A 6,930-nucleotide genomic window follows, 5' to 3' on the forward strand; every position below is an offset into this window, starting at 1 on the left:
TCGAGGAGGTGTTTTGGCTGCATAAGATACCTCATAGAATTATTTTGGATAAATATCTACTATTTACTTCTTCACATTGGACATCTCTTTAGCATGCTTTGGGTACACAACTCAATTTTAGTATTTCTTATCACCCTGATATTGATGGAAAGACAAAGTAGGTGAAGTAAGGATTTGAGAACACGATTCACATTTATTTTATGGATTAGTAGATGAGGTAGGAAGACTACTTGTACTTGGTTGATTTTTCCTATGATAAGAGGTACAATAGTTCTCTTGGCATGCCACCTCTCTAGGCCTTGTATGGTTGGCTATATCATAAACCTTTGAGTTGGGATCAATTAAAGGATCAACTAAATTTGGAACTTGAGATTCTTTAGGATATGGAGCAACAAGATGTGTGTATTAGAGAGCTTTCAATTACTAATTGGGATTTGAAGAAGAAGTATGTTGATGCCCATAGGCTTGACCACTACTTTTCAGTTGGTAATTGTGTGTTTTTATGAGTTTGTCCCAATAGAGCCCCATCTAGTATGGGGAGGGATCTAAGTCAATATTGCACTTTATTGGACTTTTGAGATCCTTGAGAGGATTGGTACTATTTCCTATCATTTAGCATTTCCACCTAGCATATCACACATTCATGATGTTTTTCTTGTTTGTGTCTTGAGATAGTATATACTCAATGTGATCAATATTTTGATTAGGGTGATTTATAGGTATAGGAGATCCCATCCATGTTATTTGGCATTAGAGGTTGTACCTTTGAGGTCAAGACATAGAGAAAGTAAGGGTCCAATGGGACCCAAGTGATGAGACATTTACTACATGGGAGGATCATCATGGTTCATAAATTTGTATCCTTACCTATTTGCAGGGTTTTTAGAGTAAGCCCATGCCTAATGGGGAAGGATGTAGCACCTCTCATGCTCATGTTTAGTTCCATGATTATTTTTATTTGAGATCTACTCTTGTATTATTATGTGTTTATCTGCATGATGATATGCATCAATGATAGTAAGTTATGTTGGCTTTACTAGTATCATAGTTGCTAGATGTTAGATTATGATGCTATTTCAGTTTGATCATATATGCATGATGATTCCAATGATGTAAAATTATATATATTTTAATGATATTAGGTTTATTTTTTATTTAGATTATTGATTATAGATTATGGATTTTGCATCAATGTGATGATTATTGGATTCACAATTTTTGTGCTTTATGATGTGGACATAAATTGTTTACCTTCATTACTATATGCTCATATTAGCCATGAAATTGTGTATTTAAATGTAATGTTCATGTACATTGTTTGATGCATACTACCTTATCACACAAATGCTATGCATTTTACCTATGCATTTTACCCTTGGTGTTGGTACAAAGTTGATGAAGGGTACTCCCCTTAATAACACAACACATAACATAAAAAATAAGTAACAACAATTTGTGAGAACAAAATATGGGCTTATTTTATCACCACAAATGCAAAATTACAAAATTCATAATTACAATATGCTAACCCACATGGGTGCCTTCATTATGGTAATCTGCAAGACAAACCTGCGAACTATCACCCAGAGCCATCCTAGACAATCTATGAGCATTTCTTAAATAGACAATTTATGCCACCCGAGAAGGTTCTAGACACTCAAAATTTAACTTAGGGTTGACAGACCCTAATAAATACATATAGATTTGGCCAAGTACACTTTTGACATTTATTTTGGAAGTTTTTGATAGCCCAACTTTGGAAAGCCATAAATTTAGAACCACTTCTCTAATTGGCTACACTTTTCAGAATCCTCAGTTTTTGATCTACAAGCTCGGATTTGCATGTAAGCACCCCTCCATGGAGTTTTCAAACCTTATCTGGGCACATTTAGGCCTTCAACGATCAATCTAAAGTTTTTATACCAAAGTTTTATACCAAAAATCCACAATAAATTCATGAATACTCATTATATGGCATTGAGCCTCAACTGGTAGGCTGATATATCCAAGATGAATATCCACCTCTGAAATTAGAACATTTTGAGCTTGTATGGATGACTTACCAAGTAGAAAGCCTCCATGGATATAAACTTTTCATTAAGACAAACCTTATTCAAGAAACAAAAAGGAACTAGTTTTTGGGTGATGCAAGATTTCTCTTACACCTAGGATGCTCCTGCATTAGATACCCAAGGTAATTTGAGAAGTGACCCCGACATGTCTCAGGTGTTTAGAGGAAAATAATATGGTTAACCTCCTCCCTTTCTAGCCATGATGAATCTTCTATTGGCCTCCCTTTACACTTGACCATACATTCTTCATAAGTTATGTTCCTTGTACATTTGCCAACATGATTGTCCAATATGTAGCCGAACTAGCAGCTGGAATACTCCACTGCACTTCTGCAACTTCATCTCCATCACCTCCTTCATAATACTCTATTAAATCTAAAATGTTAAATACTGGTAAAATATTTAGTTCAATAGGAAACTCCACTTCATAGGCATTTCTAGAATCATGCCTTTTCACTATCTTGCAAGGTCCAAACTTCTTCATTTTCAACTTATTATATGTACCCACTGGAAAATGCTCCTTTCTCAAATGAACCATGACTTCATGTCCAATATGAAATTCCTTATACCTCCTTTTCACACCTGTCTTAGCTTTATATTATGTATTCATCTTTGTAATGTGCTTCCTCACCTCCTCATGGATATTCTGCAAATGTTCAACAAATTCTTCTGCTTCAACACTACTTATCTCTCCTTTATCTAGTTGACTCAGTTCAGAAGAATTTATGAGACTAATCCCATATACAATTTGGAATGGTGATTTCCCAGTACTCCTATCGACATAATTATTATATGCAAATTCTGCCTATGGTAAAATCAGATCCCATCCTTTTGGTTTATCTCCAACCAAACATCTCAACAAACTTCCCAAACTGTGGTTCACAACTTCTATCTTCCCATTAGTCAATGGATGATGTGATGAACTAAACTTCAAATCTATCTTCAATTTCTTTCATAATGTATGCCAAAATTAACCAATAAATTTGGTATCTCGATCTAAAACTATACTCTTTGGCAAACCATCTAGTCTCACCACTTATTTGAAAAACAACTTTGCCACATTAACAAAATCACTAGTCTTCTTGCAGGGAGTGAAATGTGCCATCTTTGAAAACTTGTCAACCACCACAAAAATAGAACCATGCCATTGCTAAGTCCTTAGTAATCCAAGAATGAAGTCCATGCTAACATCCTCCCACAGCTTCTCTAGTACAGGTAATGGCTAATACAACCCCATATTCTTCTTCACTCCTTTCACCATCTGAGATACTCTGCAACTCTATACAAAATTCTTCACATCTTGCTACAACTATGGCCAATAATAGTTCTCAACAACCAAAGAAATGGTTTTATCTCTACCAAAGTGTCCAACCAATCCTTTACTATGCTTCTCCTTGATGAGATTCTCTCTCATTGAACTTTTTGGAATGCACAAATGGCTTCCTTTGAACAACATACTATCTTGGATTATGAAATCTAACCACTTCATCTTATCAAGAGCAACATGTTTTGTACAAGCCTTCCATGCTTCACCAAAAATAGGATGCTTTGGATACAAATTACTGAGTTCCTTGAACCCAACCACCTCAATTTGCATCTCTATCAACAAAAGTTGTCTTCTACTAAGAGCATCTACAACTCTATTATAATTCCCACTCCTATGTTTCAAAAAAGTGTATAACTCTACAAAAAATAAACCCACTTCAAATGCCTTTGGTTTAATTTTTATTAACTATTAAAATGTTTCAAAGCTTGACGATAAATATACAAAATAAACTCCTTAGGAAGAAGATAGTTTCTCCACTTCTTCAATGCCTAGACTATAACATTAAATTCTTGATCATAAACATAATATTTTCTTTTGGCATCATTCAACTTCTCATTGAAATAAGCAATAGGTCTACCTTCTTAGCTCAAAATAACTCCCGTTGCAGTACCACTAGCATAGAGATCTACTTGAACCACCTTGTTAAAATTTGGAAGTGCTAAACAAGTTGCTCTATAACTTGCTCTGTAACTTTCTATTTCAATAGATTAAAAGTCTTATTTGCTCCTACAATCCACTAAAATTCTTTTCTATCCCCTCTCATTATTTCATTCAAGGGTCTACAAATACTACTAAAACCTCTTATGAACTCTTTGTAGAAACTAGTCAGAAACTAGTCAGTCCATGAAAAGATCTTACCTTTATAGCACTCTTTGGAGTAGGCCGTTCAAGGATAACCTTCACTTTCTCTCGGTCCATTCTCATACCTTATCTTGAGACTACAAATCTTAGGTACACCAAATCCTTCTTCACAAAATTGTACTTCTTTAGATTTATCAACAACTTTTCTTCTCTCAACTTATCAAACACCTTTCTAATATGCATCAAATGCTCCTCCAATGTCTTACTAAAGATCAATATATCATCTAGGTAAACAATGACAAACTTACCTTGAAACTCCTTCAATACCTCATTCATGAGCCGCATGAAAGTGCTCAGTGCATTGGTTAGCCCAAAAGGCACGACTAACCACTCGTACAATCCTTTCCTTGTCTTCAAAGTAGTCTTTCACTCATCATCTTCTCTGATGCAAATATGATGGTATCCACTCTTCAAATCTATCTTTGTGAAATACACAGCTCCACTCAAATAGTCCACAATATCATCCATCCTTGGCAATGTAAATATATACTTTATTTTGATCTTGTTGATAGCATGATAATATGTGCACATCTTCCATTCTCTACTTTTCTTTGGTGCTAAACAACTGGTACAACACATGGACTCAGACTCTCTCGAATCAACCCTTCTATAACAACTCATGAACTTGTCTGTTCAAATCTTCACTTTTTGTTGGTGTCATTCTATGCACTACCTTGTTTAGAAAAATGGCTCCTGGAATCAAATCCATCTTGTGACTAATCTTCCTCACCAAGGGTAATCCATCAGGTACATTATCTGACACAATATCAAGAAACTCTCCCATCAAATCTGCAACTTCTGCAGGTACCTCCTCTACTTCTTCTTTTTCTATCTTTTGGGATTACAACAAAACACATATGCTCATGCTTCATACCTTGGAGAAACTCCTTTTCATAAAAAAAAAAAACACATTTTGGCAACACTATATACCTTTTCTTCTTTCTCCTTCAACAATTTCAACTTATGTTTCATTCCATCCTTTTTCAGAGTGTAGGTATTTACTTGCTCATCATGTACAACATTGCTTGTCAAACTGCCATGGCCTACGCAACAACATATGACATATGTCCATAGGTATGATATCAAAAAGCATCTCATCCTAGTAGTTTTTGAATCTTGAACTTTACTGAGCATTGTTCATTGACCATGACCTTCTGGTCATCTTGCACCCAGACATATACAGTATGAATGTGGGTGCTTTTGCCTCTTCAACATCAATTTTATGACCATAATTTCTAACACCATATTTTCAGTACTTCCATCATCAATGATCACATCGCAACACTTATCTTCACATTTTCACTTGCATGAAACAAGCTCCTTCTTTGACCAGGTTCATTCTCACCACTCATCAAGACTCTTCTGTTAACTAGGACTTCTCCTCTTTCAACATCTTCAAAATGTGATGATCTGGCATTTTCATCAACATGAGCAACTCTGGCCTAGCTTTCAGTTCTCTAATCTATCCTTCCTTGGTGCTAGGAACACTCAAATGCTCTATGCCCTTCTTCTCCATAGTAAAAGCATTTTCCATGGAAACCTCCTCTTCCAGATCCTTTCCCTCTTCCTCTTCCTCTCTAGTCTCTATTGTTCTAATCATGGAAATGATTGGAATTGTCTCCTATTTGGTTCTAACTGCTACTACTCACCTCATCCTTGTTCTTTTGATCATCACTTTGGCCTCCATAAGACCATCTGCCATATCTTCCACCATGACCTCTTCCATTATTCCTATTATCAATTTTTTTCTTAGCTTCTGCTAAACTCTTAGGGGAAACTGGTATGCCTCCTCAATATTGGTAATTCAAACTAGAATCAACTCCTCTTGAATGTTTAAACTTAACCCATTGAAATAACAAATGACTTTCTCCTTATCAGCTTTTGCATTGCTAGCTCTAGTGAGAACTCAGTAGAACTCCTTAGTATACTCTTGAACATATCTTCTTGCTTGCTTCAACCCTTGCATTTTCTTTAGCAGATCCAATTCATAGTCTATGAGAATGAATTATCTCTTTAATTTTTCTATCATCCGGTCCCATCTAGTGATTTTTTCCTTTCCTCTTCTATTTCATTCCAACTAAATCTCCTGCTACTAGATCTTCACATGTCCCTTTAATTTTTCCTTTACAAACTTGACCCAATCAGGATCCTCATTATCTTCATACTCAATGTATTCCTCCAATTCATTGATCCAATCAATTAGCTCCTCTGGGGTTAATATTTTCCAAAAATGTGGGAACCTCAAACTTAGGTCTTTTTCCAATCTTGGAGATGTACTTAAAAAACCTCTCATCCTCTGGGTTTAGAACTGCCTCTACTTCAACACTTGCTTCTTCTTTGTCCAAATCTGCACTTTCATCTCTTACGACAAGATTTATTCCTGTTCTTCCAATGCTTGCATCTACCTTTGGAGGGCTCCAAAACTTTTAGGTGTAACACCTACATCTCTTCCACCATGCTCTCTTAATGGAGGCATTTTTTTTATGCACCTCCACTAAAACCCTAGTGCAAACTGCCTCATAATCGGTGATTTGTCTACACGCTTAGCCCAAACCATAATCCTAGTGTAGCTGCCTCATAGTTGGTGATCTATTTATACACTCAAGAACTCAATACTCTGATAGCACTTGATGAAAGGTACTCCCCTTAATACCACAAACACATAATAGA

The sequence above is a fragment of the Cupressus sempervirens genome, chromosome 5, assembly GCF_028749045.1.
Source record: "Cupressus sempervirens isolate cs-2001-9-10 chromosome 5, ASM2874904v1, whole genome shotgun sequence".
Classification (NCBI taxonomy): Eukaryota; Viridiplantae; Streptophyta; class Pinopsida; order Cupressales; family Cupressaceae; genus Cupressus; species Cupressus sempervirens.